The sequence below is a fragment of the Cryptomeria japonica genome, chromosome 1 (assembly GCF_030272615.1).
Source record: "Cryptomeria japonica chromosome 1, Sugi_1.0, whole genome shotgun sequence".
NCBI classification, from domain to species: Eukaryota; Viridiplantae; Streptophyta; class Pinopsida; order Cupressales; family Cupressaceae; genus Cryptomeria; species Cryptomeria japonica.
The window spans coordinates 518001831-518019813 of record NC_081405.1 but is presented as its reverse complement, the minus strand read 5'-3'; the positions used below and the strand labels follow the sequence as shown (position 1 = coordinate 518019813).

The window sequence follows — 17983 nt, the reverse complement described above, 5'->3', positions numbered from 1 at the left end:
AGAGACCAGGAGAGAAGAGGAGACCGAGACTGAGAATAGAGAGGCAGAGGATACTAGTGCGATCGAAGGTGTCGGGAGGACACAAGGGCACAGTAGTAGAAGCAATCTGTTCGGTTCAAGCTCATCACACCCTGGTAGTCAGAGTAACCTAGTGGGACCCAATGTACCAAATCTCGGCGAAGTACCTTCTGGAGGACCAGTGATTGCAGGAGTTCCTGGAGGGTTGAGTTCAAGTTCCGGAGGGCAGATTGGGCCGCCGCTAAGGAGCATGATGGTGAATTGGGAAAAATTGCCTAAGTTCAATGGAGACGGAAAAGAAGACCCGGTACGACATTGTCGTACGTGTGAAACAATCTGGTCAGCCAATGGCGTGACCGACAAGGCGGAATGGGTGGTGCAATTCCCCGCCACCTACGAGGGGTAGCCATCGATTGGTACTCTGATGCTGATAAGACGAAGCTGGCAACTTGGGACGAATTACATAAAACCTTCGAAATAGAGTTTCGACTTCTTAGGGACAACAATGAAATCGTGGCGGAAATCGTGGGTACCAAGCAAGGGAAAAACGAGTCCGTCTGAACGTATAGTCGACGCCTGAAGGAATTGCTGGGAAAAATGGACAACCAACCGGGTGATGGGTTAAAGAAAAGGTGGTTTGTGGAGGGTTTGAAATCCTCCCTCGGGAGGAAAATGAAAATTGTACCACCCACCTACGAAGATGCCTATAACCGGGCAATGGACCTGGGAAGTGAAGGCAAGACATCCAAGAAGAAGAAAGACAAATCCTTTGGGGAGGAGGACTCCTCCGAGGGAAGTAGCAGCGATGAGGGGTCGAGCAAGAAGGTGCAAGCCTTCCAGAAGGACATGCATCGCATGATGAAGGAATTTAAAAGTATGAAGGGGAGCATTAGCAAGAATGAGGAAGTGTGGTGCACGGAGTGTAAAGAGGAAGGTCATACAAAAGGCAGTTGTCCTAAAAAGGCCGTCTGCAACATTTGCCAAGTGTTGGGACACTCCACCAAAGAATGTCCCTACAACATGAAGACACAAGGGAATCAGGTGCTCTTCACCCAGGAGCAACCGTCACCCTCCGCTACAGCGGGCACATCCCAGCCTCAAGCCAACACCACGGTATCATCCGACGGTTACAGAGGTAACCGAAGGGGAGGGAAAGGCAACAACAATAATAATAATAACCGGAGTCGGATGTGGTATGATGCCAAAGGACGACTGATGATTCAGTGTCGGGCCTGCTAGAAAGAGGAAACACCCCAAACTTGTGCAAATGGTGCGGTCTTGGAGACCACGATGACACAAATTGCCCCGAGCCAGGGGTTAATCTTCTCAATATTGAGAAAACCGATGATGATAAAGAAGTGCTGGCAATCATTCGTGCTCAAGCCATGAAGGCCACTTATCCCGACTCCCATACGGAGAAGGAGAGATTACGGGAGGCAAAGGCCAACATTGAGCGGGAGATGATGACAAAACGACGAAAAAATGTAGAGGTGGTGAGTACCTCATCCTGTATTGAAGCAGAAAAGAACATTATTGGGCAAGTCTTGCAGATGGAGGTGCTGATAAGGGTGAAGGACCTTCTGGACACAATGCCACAGCTGAGGATTGCCATTCTCAGTACCGTACAAAGTACCGCACACACCTTCAGGTGTGACCCAGATGGAAGTCCCGGTCAGCCTTTCAGCTGATCCAATGTTGTTGGCCTTAAATAGTGGTCGACATCCTGCGGTAGTGGAAATGGGAATCCTCGGGACTATCCTTAATGACACCATCGTGGACGGAAGATCTGGGGTGAATGTGCTACCGGAGGATACATGGAAGAAGCTCGGGAAGCGAACACTATGGCCACCAACATTCATTTTGGTGGGAGCAGACCGACACGGTATCAAGCCACTCGACGCCCTGATGGCCCAGCCGGTGACCATTGGCACACAACCCTTCTTACTGGATTTTGTGGTAATCCCACTAAAAAAGAAGGGCTATGATACCATCTTAGGGAGAGGATGGCTGGTCACGACAAAAGTGAATCATAATTGGAAGAAGAACACCCTCTCCATGGAAGAAGGGGGGCGGAAGTACGTTATTGATTTGAGGACCCAGGCCGTCAGTGAGGAGCTTGCATTATCTGACTTCGACTCAGAAGACTCAAACAGATGGGAGTGGGATTCCTATGAAGGCAGAGACGAGATGGAACCAAATAATGAAGGAGTGCTGGAACTCGATGGCTGCTTGGAAGACAACATTTGCTCATTGAATGGGCTGTTCCATTGGCAGATGGAGGATTATGAGCTGTTCCAATGCAACATGCTCCAAATAGAAGAGCCGGAAGAGAAAACTGTGTTTCCACCTGAGCATGGAGAATACAGAGAAGGGGAGGCCCGAGTGGATGAAGCTCCGACGCATCAGCTTGAGAAGGACAAACCTATCAAGTATTAGGAGTCCAAGTTAAAGGTGACCAATCTGGGAATAGAGGAAGCCCCTAAAAACATATTGGTCAGGACGATTGGGATCTCGTGTTGAAGGTAGCAACTTTCAAAATCTTTTTGGAGTATAAGGATGTTTTCACCTGGACATATAAAGATCTGAAAGGAGTGTCCCCTAAGATGTGCGTACATCGCATTCAACTGGTATCTAGAGCCCAGTTGGTACGGAAGAGGCCGTATCGGATGAACAGAAACTATGCCACAAGAGTGAATGAGGAAATAGAAAAAATGTTAGACGCTAGCATCATTTTTCGGGTCTAGACCAGCGAATGGGTGTCTCCGATTATTATTTCCTTAAAGAAAGAGGCTAATCAAATCCGGATCTGCGTCGACTTTTGGTACTTGAATGCAGTCACCATCAAGGTTATTTTCCTATTCCTTTCACGGATAGCATATTGGAAGAGTTAGCCGGCCACAAAATGTATTCCTTCATGGACGGGTTTTTTAGGATACAATCAGATATCCATCGTCGAGGAGGATAAGCTCAAGACCACCTTCGTGGTGGAGGATGGCGTGTACGCATATAACTGGATGCCATTCGGTCTATGCAACACGCCTGCAACTTTTCAGAGGATCATCCTACACATCTTTGATAAGATGTTTGTGGGAAACTTTAAGGCTTTCCTCGACGATTGGTCGATTTATAGTGGGCAGGACACACATTTGGTAGACCTAAGAGATTGCATGGAGAGATGCCGGAGGGCAAGGTTGGCACTCAATCCTAAGAAGTGCAGATTTATGGTGATGCAAGGCAAATTGCTCGGGCACATTGTTTGTAAAGTAGGGCTAAAAACAAACCCTGATAAGATCCGGGTGATCGTGGAGATGGAGTCACCCATAGATGTCATAGGGGTAAAATCTTTCTTGGGTCACATTGGTTACTATAGAAGGTTTATAAAGAATTTTGCTGATATATCCTACCCCTTGGATAAACTAACTCGGAAGGGTGAGCCATACACGTGGGGGACTTCGGAAGGCGAAGCTTTTGAAGAGTTGAAGACTAGGCTGGTGGCGGCCCCCATCCTCGCATATCCGAATTGGGACAGGGAGTTTCATGTCCACGTAGATGCCTCTAATTTCGCAATTGGTGCCACATTAGCTCAGGTGGGTGACCATGGACTGGACCATCCAATCTATTTTGCGAGTTGATTATTGTCTAAGGCTGAAAAGAATTATAGTACAACGAAGCGAGAGGCCCTAGGAATGGTCTATGCTGTGCAAAAATTCAGACATTACCTTCTGGCGATGCCATTCACGTTTTACGTGGATCACCAGGTGCTTATGTATCTGGTCAACAAACCAATCATTCAAGGAAGGATCAGCAGATGGTTACTCTTTTTGCAGGAGTTTACATTCACCATCATTGTCAGACCGGGAAAAAGCCATGTGATAGCCGACCACTTATCTAGGATAAGGTCGGGGGAGCTGCCAGAGGGAGTTAATGATAAATTTCCGGATGCTCACCTATTCAAGATCACAGTATTGCTATCATGGTATACTGCTATCGGGGAATATCTCTCCACCTCCGTGTTCTCGCAAGGGGTGCCACCCAGAGAACAAAGGAAACTGGTGTTAAGAAGCCATACATTCCAGTTGATTAATGGGTTACTGTACAAAATGGGGCTCGACCACGTGTTGCGTTGGTGTGTGATGGAGGAAGAGGTGCCTAGCGTTCTGAGGGAGGCACATGAGGGGCCCGTGGGAGGCCATATGGGATCGAACACTACCGCACGAAAGGTGCTACTTGCAGGTCTATGGTGGCCCACGCTATATATTGACGCCATAGAATGGGTAGTGGGTTGCGACACGTGTCAGAGAGTTGGGAAGCCATTGAAGAGGGATTTCATGCCACTCAACCCCTCACATGCTCAAGAGTTATTTGAGCGCTGGGGGTTGGATTTTATTGGACCACTCAAGGCCAGCCATGACAGGAGGTGCCGCTACATTGTGGTTGCCACAAAGTACTTATCCAAGTGGATAGAAGCACAGGCCTTGCCTGACAACTCGACCCTGAGTACGGCGAGATTCATCTATGAGCAGATAATTACACGATATGGCATCCTCATATAGTTGACTAGTGACTGGGGTGGAGATTTTGTAAACCATGTCATCAAGCTCCTCACTTCTGAATTCAAAATTTTTCATTCCTTGTACCCTTACTACCCACGAGCGAATGGGCAGGCGGAGGCCACCAACAAGATTCTCGTTGCAATGATTTACAAGTCGTGTGGAGTCGAGGGGGAAGACTGGGAGGAAAAATTACCCTCGGTTTTGTGGGCCTATCGCACCACCTACAAAGTGACCGCAGGCCAAACTCCATTCCAACTGATGAACGGGTAGGAAGCTGTTGTGCCAACTGAGTTTATGGTGCCCAGTCTCCGTATTGCAATCGAAAACAGACTGGGGGATATGGAAAGCCTAAGAGAGAGGCTGCATGTCTTGAACAAGTTGGATGAGAAAAGAATGATGGCTCAGTGGGCTACGGAGGCAGCCCAACAAAGGAGGAAGCTGTGGCACGACAAGCACTTAAAACGAATGAGGTTCACCCTGGGCCAACTGGTACTGAAATATAATGGGCACAATGAGATTAAACCCGACAAAATCAAAGTAAGATGGTTAGGGCCATATAAAGTTCGAGAGGTGGCCGAGAACGGGTCGATCAAGTTATGGACATTAGATGGCCGCAAAGTGCCGAAGGTTGTGAATGGGTCCAAATTAAAACCATATCATGAGCAGAGGCGATTGACTGACCCCGAATCCTCTTGTAGAGGTACTTAGAATTTTTTGAACACTTCAAAAAAAAAATGACGAAAAGGAATTACTGTACGGTAGGAACCATATGGCGAAAAAAAAAAAACAACTAAAATCGGAAAATCTTCGTACGGTGTATATTAACCGTACGACAAAAAATATATATATGAAAGCACCGTACAACGAAGTGAAAAAAGTTGTCGACAAAGCACAGAAGCATACGACGCTGTATAACGGGTAATATTGACGTGTGGGTGTGGTCACCATACGGGAAAGAAATATTGGCGTGTGGGTGTGGTCACCGTACGGAAAGGAAATATTGGCGTGTGGGTGTGGTCACCGTATGGTGAGAAGCGAACATTACCGTACGGGTAAGAACCGTACGCTGTGCAGCAGGTGGAGAACACGCCTTCGTACGGTCTATATCATATTTGCATACCGTACAGTGAGCCGGAGACGAAGACAAGCACCGTACAGTGAAAAAGACCAACGCATGACATAAAATCACCGTACAAAGCAATAATCAAATATTGTACAGTGTACGGTGAGCAAAAGAAAGATTTCGTACGACAGGCACAATAATGTACGACGGAAAAACGACATCATTGTACGGTTGAGTGCCATACACCATACAACGGGGTATTGAGGACACCATCGTACGGTCTCTATTACCAGACGACAGAGAGCACAACATCACTGTGCAGAGAGGGAAGGCATTTAAAAGGCGGACAATTTGAAGAAGGCAAACACGTATCGTACAGTCAGTATCGCAAAGAGAGGAAAAGAAATCAGATCGTCGTGCACTAGGAATTTGCTGACCGACAGAAGTGGTTCGCCATTGGCGGAAGGGTCCCACGTTTGGAGGAGAGTAAGCACGTGTAGAATTTTGTTACCCGAACCCTATTTTTTTAATATTTAAAAGTCACAAAAGACAAAAGCAAAATTGTTTAATGGACCCCAGCGGTGGAAAGAATTGGCAAAGACAATTGCGGCAGTTACCTGCTATAGTGCCGTCAACCTCTGCGAACAAGAAATCTATTCGGATTCTGCCTTCCGGTGTGAAAGTTAGGGGCGGTATGGCTGACAACAACAAAGCAAGGGCAAAAAGGTGCAACCCAAAGTGCAGCAACAGATGGTAGCGAAGAATGATGTGACCGTGGACACCATTACCTTCGAGGGTTTGAGTGGAGCAGATTGTAGAAAATGGTGGAACGAGACCCCGCATGATGATCCCGTGAAGGCACAGCGGCGACATGCACAGGTACAATGGGCCATCCAAATGCCCATCTTTTGCATTAAGGATTTTGAGGTTGTGTTGCGAACCATGATTGGTGCCTATGACACACAAGCGGTAGTCGGTATTCGATTATGAGCACCGCCAGGTTACGGTCTCTTTCGCCTCCACAGAGTTTACGAGGGTTTTTGGTATTCCAGGAGCGCAGGGAAAGAAAGTAGATAAGGGGCAGAAAATATCCCCTGATTTAAAGGATAAACTCCTGAAGTTGATGTGCCGCGACGACCTCACACAGGCTGAGCTTGATAGTCTCCAACATGCCAGCAAGGGAAGAGGCCTGAAGAAGTCATTTTTGAGAGAAGGGGTATGGCAGTGCCTTCTGGATGTGTTGAAGAGCCGCTTGATGGGAGCCAGTAGGGCTTCAGACATTGGCATGGCGCAGGTGGTATTGATGAATGACATCCGTGTTTGCCACATACGGGTAAACGATTAAATGCAGAAAGTAAGTGCACAGAACATAATGGAAATATATTAAAGAACCAGTCTCTGTATTAATTCAATAGTCCATGTACATCAAGTGCTTATAACATCACACCTAGATACCACTATGATGATCCTAGTTCGAAGGAAAGGTATGCAATATATACTACCCGAAGGGGTGCGACCAACCGTCGCGTCCAACTGCCCTTCGGGAAGACTAACTGACTGCTGTAACCCACAATTACTAACGACAACATAACATAATGATTATTCTTGACAACATCATCCCCCCCAAGAAAAGAAGTCGTCTCTGGATGACTTAATACAAAATAGAGATGAGGTTCATACACTAAACAAAATGAAGGTATAGAACTGCTGACGCCAGTCGAGCCCGGAACTCATACACCTGCTGCGTCCTCGCCTGAAAACCCTTTTCTGCTATCATCTTTTTTTTTCTTGACATCACAGTCCTCCGGTGCCTAAACCAAACTTGTCTGGAAAACATGCTTTTCAGTCTCAGCCTCCACCAACTACTAAAATGATATTGTCTCACTAGCCAATTTGTCCTCGATAGCCACCCGCGCTACCTTCTCGGCATCCAACTCCTGGGTACACTGAGCTGAGTCTCACGCTACTACTGCCTCCAACCTGGTGGTCAGCTCCTCTCGAGCCCTCTGTGCATCTACCAAGGCAACCTCACGTCCAGCCGAGACATACTCCGAGTTCCTCAAAGCGTACCATTCATGCCTAGAAGTGGCCACAACCTTCTGGCACAAAGGCTAGGAGACGCCTCAAATACTCCATCACACTCCCCAAAGGCTGATAACTAAACTGAAAAACTCCCTAGTGTTGTACGACTTCGCAGGCTTGCAATGCCTTCCCTCAAACTCTATTTGTTTGCAACCTCCAAATCCGTCTCCCTCTACGGCTTATGGCTTCCCCGCCAATGCTTAGCTTCAGGCTTCTTTCTCACAGTACGGAACAACCCCAACACTTACCGTGACTTCTCTGATGCCTTCGCCCAACTCAAAAGACTGGGGGTTTGAGGGTAGTGCCCCTCGCGGGGCCCGGGGGCAGTGCCCCCACCGCCAACACCAATTTACAACCTTCAGAACCACATGGAAGTCCATGGCGCACATCATTTTTGTGATATTTTAAGATGCCAGATGCCAAATACCTTCTTCTCGACTCTAATTTTTTTAGTGTCCTGGCTCCAGACTCCATCAAATGATTTTTCAATTTGGTCGTCGTTTTTTTTTTTAAAAATTAAATGCATCCTTGTGTGAATGTTGGCGTATTTTTCTTTTCACCCTTTTTTAAAACTGCTGTCGCCGTGCTCCTTCAGGCCTACGGTCTGTAATGTCCTGAGCTCGTACAGAGGTTATCTGCCGTACGATGGAGTGGTTTGTTGTACGGTGGAGTGAACCCGTACGGTGGCTGAGCCGTATGGCGACTGGGGTCACCCAAAGGCTTGGTGTCGTACGGTGGCTGGGAAGGTCGTGCGGTGGATGAATACCCGCTGAGTTCCGCCCTCAAAGGCTGGTGACCTCCGTCGACGGTGTTCCATCGTATGGTAGTTCCACCGCACGGTGCTCCCACCACCACTTTCAAAAAAATATTTTATTACCTCCCTATGGGTAGGTTCGATTTGCGATTTCTTCCTTCAGCGCTGAATTGTTTCCCTTCGAATTACATATGACACCTTTCAGCCGATGGCAATTGAAATCTTTCTTTGGAGTCCACCTCTATCCAACACCCATCGGTAATATACCCCTTTGGCTTCCAAGACCCCCTTTGGCTGGCGTTTTTATTTGCTCCTTTGTTAATTACTATCCTTCGGCGACTTCGTATCTCTCTTTGGTGCTTTTCCCACGACAAAATCTTCTTCTTCCCAATGGCGTCGGGTTTCTTTTACTCCCTTTTGCTGCAATTTCTTTTTCCCTCACGATTTTGTCTTTGGCTGGGGCGTGGGCACTTCTATTTTCTATCTCGGCGGCTAGTATAATAGATTTGTCGGGGCCTATCCGCGGTGGAAAACGACCGCATGGTGGTCATCGGCGGTGGCCCCCCGACGGTGGTTCCACAGTGGCCACCGATTTTTTTTTTTTCCTTTTCAAATATATATATATTTTTTTCAATTTCCTAATCTAATTGTCCAGAGAGTCTTCGGCTCGGGTCTCGTGTCTTTGGGATTGCCCTTCATCCTTCTCGGTTTGCCTCGCCCGAGAGTCTCCCGCTTTGGTCCCGTGCCTCTCAAGTCCCCTTCCATCCTTTCAGGTCCCCCTCCGGACTCTCAGGTGTCCTTCCAGCCTCTCGGGTCCCCTGCGCGCTTCTCGTGGTAGGGTTTCAATTTGGACCCGTTGATGGCAAGTCTATTTTCAATGGCCATCTGAAGACCTGGAACCATAAATTCTACAGGAACCACGGTCTCCTTCCCGTACATAAGAAGAAGAAGAAGAATAAAGATTTTGAAGGTTGCGGCCTTCCACACAGGGTTCCAATCGTTGCCGACACGAATGATCTTGGGATTATCTATGTCAGCAAGGTTTGTCTCCTTCAATTTTACCTCTTGATACCTGATGGGTTCTTCCTTCGGGAATTGGTGTGCGGTGGTGTCACTCACACGGGCGTCTCCTTTCCAATATTCTGGTAGGTACACCTCCTCTGTTACTTGCTATGGTTCCTCTACTTCGAGCCTGTAGCTCTGGAACATTTCGTAATCCTCCATCTGCCAGTGGAAGAGCCCGTTCAATGACCTCGTCTCATCCTCGGAGCACTCTCCTAGTTTGAGAATCCCTTCGTCGTTGGGCTCCTTGCAGCCTCGTCCTTCGTTCCTCAGGTCGCTTTCTCCTTCACCCTCCGATTCCGAAGATGATGCCAGTTCCTCACTAACCAACTGCGACCTAAGGTCTATAATAAACTTCCTGCATTCTCCATAGAGAGAGTGTTCTTCCAGTTGTGGGTGGCCTTGGTTGCCACCAGCCACCCTCTCCCTAAGATCACATCATACCCTTTTTTCTTTAGTGGGATTACCACGAAGTCCAGTATGAAGGGTTGCACCCCGATGGTAACTTGCTGGCCCATCAGTGTCCCGATGGGTTTGATTCTATGTTGATCTGCTCCCAACAGATTGAATGTAGGTGGCCACAGTGTCGGCTTCCCTAGCTTCTGCCAGGTTTCTTCTGGAAGAACATTCACTCCCGATCCACCATCGACGATGGTCTTGGTTAGAATGGTGCCAAGGATACCCATCTCCACAATGGCCGGGTTCCTTCCACTGTTAACTGCCAACAGCCTGGGGTCTATTGTAGACCCCTCAGGAACATCCGTGCGGTGGTTGGTATTGGTGCATGGTTGGGAGAGATTATTCAGCAACGCCGTTCGTAATTGAGGCATCGTTTGGAGGAGATCGTGTACCTTCACAGGCACCTCCAGTTTTAAAATTTGATTTAGTATAGCCTCCTCCGCCTTCGGTTGGCTGGAAGTACCCACCGTACCCTTCGCCTTCACCCTCTCTCGTATCTTTCTCAATTTCTTCCCGTGCTTCCCGTACCCTTCACTTCTCCGTCTTTGGGTATGGGCTCGTTGCTTGTCTGGCTTGGGCACAGGTTACGGCCAGCACTTCCTCTTCTTTGGTTTCCTCGATATTGAGCAAGTTGACACCGGACTTCGGGCAGGTGGTGTCTTCGTGGTCTCTCGGTCCACACCATTTGCACAAATATTGTGTGGCCTCTCCCATCGGGCAGTCTCGAGCGAAGTGCCCCCACTGGCTACACGCTCTGCATTGGTATCATCGGTCGGCCTTTGGAGTCGTATTGGATCTGGCTCCTTGTATTGTTATTGTTGTTATTGTTGTTTCGTCCTCCCCATCGGTTATCTCGGTAGCCTCCCGATGTTGCATTGTTGTTCGCCTGGGAGCTACCGGTACCGCCCGATGTAGTTGGTTGTTCCTGCGTAAGCAATACTTGTTGGTTTCGTGTTTTCATGTTGTAGGGGCATTCTTTGGTGGGATGCCCCATCAACTGGCATATATCACAATAGGCTTTCTTTGGGCAGGAGGCTTTTGTGTGGCCATTCGTTTTACATTCCATGCACCAAAGCTCCCCTTCGTCAGTCTTGCTCGGACCTCCCTTCATAACCTTCATCTCTTTCATTATCCTCAACATGTCCTTCTGCAGGGCTTGCACCTTTTTCTGAACTTGCCATCGCTGCTGCTTCCCTTGGAAGAGTCATCATCCTCGGGCGAGCTATCCTTCTTCTTTTTCTTCTTGGATGTCTTGGTCTCGCTCTTGAGATCCATCGCCGTATTATATGCATCTTTGTACGAGGTTGGTGGAACAATTTTCATCTTCTTTCGGAGGGAGTGCTTCAGTCCCTCCACAAACCATCTCTTTTTCAACCCATCTACTGGTTGACTCTCCATTTTCCCCAACAGTTCCTTGAGCTGCCGACTATATGCTCAGACCGTCTCGTTCTTGTTTTGCTTTGTGCCATAGATTTCGGCTACTATTTCATTGTCGTCTCTGAGGAGGCGAAACTCTATCTCGAACTGCTCCTTCAGGTTGTGCCATGTGCCGACTTTGACCTTATCCGTATCGGACTACCAGTCGATGGCCACTCCCCTTAAGGTTGCTGGAAATTGTGTTACCCATTCGTCCTGGTTGATAACACCGTTCGCTGACCATATAGTTTTGCAAGTGCGGCAATGGCGGACAGGATCTTCCTTCCCGTCGCCGTTGAACTTTGGCAGCTTCTGCTTACTTGCCATCCCACCACTTGGTCTCGCTCCTCCGGTGCCTTGTGTGCTTGTACCTGGGGATCCTCCGCCTCCGCCTCCTGCACCTGACCCTCCACTTGTGGGTCCTCCGGAGAAGGTTGCTGACCCCGAACTGAACAAATTGCCTCCCGTACGGTATCCTTGTGCTCCCCCGGCACCTTCGGTCGTCTCCCTCCGGTTGTTCTCCGAAATGGACAAGTTCTTTAGGTCTTTGGTAGCGTCGATTAGGTTTAGACTTCGCCTTGTTTGTTCCACCAACTCTTCGCGACTTCTTACCCTACGATGGTATTCTGGCGAACTGTAGAGTTCTCCTTCGGCACCCTCCGTGACTCCTTCTAGGTTCCCTTCGGGCAACCCTACGACAGTGTAGAGAGTGTAATTCTCTCAGTCTATCTCTGCCTCTGCAACCTCTGTGATACCTCCTGGGTTCCCTTCGAGCAACCCCTCGGCCGGTCGTCCCTCGGCAAGCTGCCTTAGCCTACGCCTTCGTTCTATCTGCTGTCTGAGATTCAACACCCTTTGTGCCACTTCCCATTCGTCACTTTGTGTCTTGTTTTTTTTGTCCTTATTTAGTATATTGGGCATCAATCACTTCCGTACATAGCAAGCACACACCATGTACACAAAAAAAAAAAAAACTTTTATTATTTTCCCTTTTGGCCACAATTTATGTCAACATTGTGCCGGGATTATTACAGGGTTCAATTTCCCCTTCGCCTCTTGCCATCACGTTTGCGTCCCAACGACGATTGTTTTCTTCGTATTGTCGGAGGACCTGTTGGCGTCGCTCCTCACGGGCAATCTCCTCCAGGCGAGTTGGATGTGCCAGTAATGCCTGTGCAAGCAACCGGGGGAGGAGGTTCATCAACTGATTCACTATGGGGCTAACTTCCAGTGCGGTCCACACGGCACTTGTTGGGACTTCAGCCTCCGTTGCCTCTCTTCGGACGTAGGTCTCGATGGCCGCCTGAAGCAGGATTGAGAATTCCCTCGTTGCAGTGTCCTCTCCGTCATAGAGTTCCGTTTGTGCATCGTCGACCTCTCGGTTAATCTCACTGACGGTTAGGCCCATCGTGTCCGTACGCCATCCGCTCCTTCCTTTTCCAAGTATGTCTAGGCAGCGGTGCTAGATGTTTGCCACATACGGGTAAACGATTAAATGCATAAAGTAAATGCACAAAACATAATGGAAATATATTAAAGAACCAGTCTCTGTATTAATTCAATAGTCTATGTACATCAAGTGCTTATAACATCACACCCAGATACGACTATGATGATCCTACTTCGAAGGACAGGTATGCAATATATACTACCCGAAGGGGTGCGACCAACCGTCACGTCCAACTGCCCTTCGGGAAGACTAACTGACTGCCGTAACCCACAATTACCGACGACAACATAACATAATGATTATTCCTGACAACAATCCGCAATGGCATGGTATACGACTGGGCATCGGTACTAGCGGATAGGATGGAGGAATTTATGACCCTGCAACACAAAACCTTCTACATGCCCTACCATGCCATTGGACTCTTCTTGGATGCCGTACGCCTTCAGGGTTCACCAGACACACAACACTTGGCACCACAAGGCCGTGTACACCCTAGTCAGCTGCCTATATTCTACTGGGCTCATTTAGATATCATGGCACCGAGTGGAGATACACAATCAAGCAAGAAACAGAAGCGGCGGGTGGTGGTGTTTGACTCCGAGTCTAGTGACCCGAGTGAGGAGGCGAGTGCAGAGGACTCCATGGATATGTCATAGGCCACCGAGAGTAGTTTCAGGATCGTGGGTAGAGGTGGACAGCAGGTGGAGGAGGAGACGAGGGCGACATCTTCTGTAGTTGCGCAGACAACCACACCTCCACCTCCCGTAGTTGTGCCAGCAGCGGCAGCCACACGGCCCCCGGGTGAGTTATTCCAGTAGACAGCCTCAGCTGGTGCCACTTGGACTCTGCCTGGAGCGACAATATTGGCAGTGCCGGTTCCTGGTTTTGGGCAGGGCCGAACACAAGTGATTATGATTCCCCCACACGTGGCCACGACATTGGTAGCCCTACTAGAGCCTCAAACGGCCGGCGTCAGGAGTCCCATGGCCACAGTAGTAGAGGTAGGGACCAGTGGCGGGACGGTTGGTAGGGAGGTTGCGGTACAATTAGAGAATCTTGGAGAGAGTGGTACCCCTTCTCAGATGGATATGAGTGCTTGGCTGAGTCGGTACAAGATGGCACCGGTAGCACCGATTGGAGCAGCGGTCCTCTCCCCACGGCGTGAGCTGAGCCCTCATGAGATTGTGGACTTGGTTGGAGATAGCTCACCTGAGACTTCAGAAATAGTACAGAGAGACCACTCACCCATTCGTGAGTTGGTGTTGAGTCCCAGGCAGGAGGAGGAGTTGATCCAGAGCCCCCCTCATGACGAGCCACTGCAGAGTCCTCACGAGGATGCCCAGGAGCACGGTGTCCTAGCATCTCTGAGAGTGGAGGGTGACAGGGAATTGGAGTAGTTTCTTGTGGACATGGCTGTCAGAGCCCGGAGGATTGTAGCCTCTGCTAGGTCTCAGGGAGATGCCAGGACAGATGGTGAGTTCGAGCAGATGCTTGGGTTTATGAGGGGCAGTTGCATGACACACTTTGCTCAGTGTTTTGAGTCTAGAGGGTGGCCTACTACGGAGACTTTGCAGATGCTGGAAGATTGGGGCCTCCGGGAGCAGGTTGGTGAGACCAGTAGACAGTCACTGTTGCGGGTCCGTGAGACATACTATGAGATGAGGACACAATATATTGCTCAGGGTAATGAGACTTAGCGCCAGGAGGCCATGTCCGCACGGGAAGAGTTGGCTATTCGACTCCAGTAGATGGAGGAGTCACACAGGGAGCAGTTGGCTCGGGAGAAGGCCTCGTGGGTCGTAGAACGCGCTACCTTGGAAGCAGAGTTGGCCAAGGAGAGGTCGGCGAGGGATGCCTTGGGGGCACGGTTGGAGGAAGCCCAGGAGGACAGGGCTATGTTGGAGAGCCGCTTGGCTAGTGCCTTAGAGATGGTGGAGCAGAAGGATAAAGAGGTCTTGGAAGCCGCGATGATGGTGAAAACAGCTATGGAGCAACAGATGGTTGCAGAGCGGGACTTGAAGCTGAGGACTGAGTAGGTCTATGAGTTACGGGCACGCTTGGCAGCCGCACCTCGCGCATCGGCACCCTCCTCACCAAGGACGCTTCCTCAGCCCCCATTCTTAGTCATGATTTCTTTTTTGTTGACCATTCCATTTTGTTTTCAGTCGTCAGGAGATGACCTTGTTTTTTGGGGGGGATGATGTTGCAGTAATATTGTACGTACGGGAATAAAAAGTAATTAATTAGAAAGTACTTGGTTTAGTAATGTAACCGAGGGTTGATAGTTATGGGTGCGACGGTTGTCCCTCGCACCCCCTTGGTACCTTTATATACCATGTGATGTAACTTGTCAGTATCACGATCATGAATGAAATGGTATCTTTTCTGTTGGTTTAATATTGTTGTCTGGTATCTATGGCATTACTGTTTCTTGTTAAGTATTCTGTTTGCATGTATTAAACTGTTCGCCCAGAGGGCAAACAATGTCCTCCACAAGCTGCAAGACTGTGTGAATCGTAGAAGGCAATTTTATTTTGTCAACTGGCTTTTTTGAAACTGCCTGTCTGCTTAAAATGATGGCTTCATTTGCATTAACTATGTAATGTGGTGGCTGCTTCTTTAGAAGTTGTATGGATAAAAGCTTAAAACAATGGCAGAGTACTCCTGGGAGTTCTTTGGTATGTGAAAGGATACTTCCAGGATTATAAGTGTGATGCAAGTATCTGATTGAGGCAATGAATGAGTCAGAAGAGAGAGTGAAAGTGTGAAGGAGTGAATTGGTGCTGTATGGGGAAGTGACCAGCTGTTCTTAGGTGGAACTACTATATGTTTTTGTAAATCTCTCTATAGCAGCAATAAGAAGATAGGGGGTCATAGAGTGTGCGTTTATGCTCTTACAACTCTTTGTATTTGCCTCATTAATGAAGGGAGGAAGAGGAAGATGTGCTATTGCCACTTTCAGTTGGTTTTTCCCTCTTGGGGTTTAAACTTAAAAATCCTTGTGTCATTGTGGTTTGTTTCCTTATCTCGCTGGTGTTTATGATTCAGCAAGCATCGCACTCATTCTGATGCACATTCTATTACTCTTGGTACATTCTAAAATCATTGCCAATTCATATACATTCTAATAGTTTGCATGTTAATACTATTTCATTAATGAGGGCAATGGTTCTGCCCTTGGGCAACTAGAAGGATCTTGTTGTCAGCATACATGGCTACACCACAAGGCATTTTGGCAATTCTTGATACAATGCCTGACCAAGTAGAAAAACTTGATTATTAGTACAAAATCCAGATGGAGCTTGCTTATTTGCAACTTAGCCAAAGGATGAAATGATAATGCATGCAACAGGTGTTTTTTATTTTGTTTGGTAAGCTATGGTGGATGTAAGTAGCTGTTATGCATATTTTTCTACAAGACAAAGATTGCAGACTATTGAAGCTTCTAATTTTGATCGGAATCTATAATTAGAGGGTGACTTGTGGTATTATATCTTTCCCTAACTGTTTTTCATGGGTCAATATAAATATCAAGATAGTTATTTTTCATTTAATAATGCAAAAGTTCTGTTTTGTATTGATGTAATGCAATTCTGCAAGTTGAAATAAAACATTTCAACCCTTGACTAGTTTCATTTCTAGTCGCAAATTTCTCCAAGGTAAACAATATGACATAAGAAAAAATCTGCTGTCCTTGTTGGACAAAATGATTAATGGTAAGTACCCTGCTTATGAATAATATTCTGTGATCTAAGGCTGGCAGATAGTGAATGTTCAATATCCACTGTTTCACTATAATCCAGGTTAGAGAATATCTTGTAGAGGTAATTTTAAGGGATTTAACAAATAGGCTTCCAAGTTTGTAGGAGGCATGAGAAGGGGCAATCATCTTCCTTGGCATGTTTGTAGTCTGTCTGTTTCTTTACTATATACTAAAGTGTCCGAGTAAAATGAACCATAGATGAAAAAATCGCCTAAAACTTGCTAGACATGCAAGTACTCGCAGCAATACTCGGTGCTGCACTAAACCTAAAAATTGCAATGATTTCATACAAAATACTCACGATTTATTCAATGAATTTGCCAAAAAACTCGCCTCAGAATGCAAAAAATTTCATTTTATTCTATTCAATGCTGTTTTTACTACTCTAACGCAATGCGACTTGGGTTTTCAGTGATACAATTGAGGTTTTCTGTGATGTGACTGGTTTTCTGTGATCACCTTTGCCCACTACAATGGCGCCATAATGATTTCTCCATTTTCCCTCTCAACAATTGCAACCAAGAATGATAATGAATTGATTTTATAATGCAAAACCTCATTTTAATAATTTTAGTTTAAATAAATGGATTTAAATTTAAAGATAGCTCTATTTTTTTTAATTTTAATTAAATGAATCAAAATGAAGTACTTACAAATCTTGAAGAAAATAATATCTAAATATTTAAACCTTTTTCAATAAAGTGTAGTTTAAATAAGGAGGAAAAGGACACTTTCATGATCTTGCTTGTCTATCATCCATAGACTTTAGAATGATACGAGATATATCTTAATCTTGTAGGAAAATATAATAGATTTCTAAAACATTATAAATAATGAATTTATATTTAATAAGTTCATATTAAATTTAAAGAATACGTGTGTAATTAATGTAAACTTAGTTTATTATTACACCAATGAAGTGCTAGCAGGATTTCATACCTGAATTCATTATACCTTCAGTTTGAATGCATTGACTAGGATGCTTACTAACTCTAAAAAGTACTTGTAAGTTCATAACAATACTTCTTAGACCTATAATATGTATTAAACTCTAATTTTGATTTTTAAATGATAAAAATCAATAATATGTTCTACAATTCAGTATAAATATGTGTTTTTGAAAAAATATTTAAAAAATTATGTATTTTTCGAAGGTTCGATAAAGCTGCCGAGTTATTTCTGAGTCTGAGTTTTTCAACTATGAAATGAACATTCCAACATATATGGTTTTGAATCTTGATTGAATGCACTAAACATGGATGTGTGTTTTACATTTCATCATCTTGTGTGTTTAATTGAAACATGGTATACATGTATGTTTTGCTTATGGTGGTTGAAGGCAATTTTAATATCATTTTAT

General features: G+C 46.5%; 1 protein-coding gene across 4 annotated transcripts in view; it reads left to right on the top strand.

Moving 5' to 3' along the window:
- Window positions 1-17983, top strand: part of LOC131070317 (uncharacterized) — a 182963-nt gene that overhangs the window by 78345 nt on the left and 86635 nt on the right. The gene's annotated exons all lie outside the window — the stretch shown is intronic.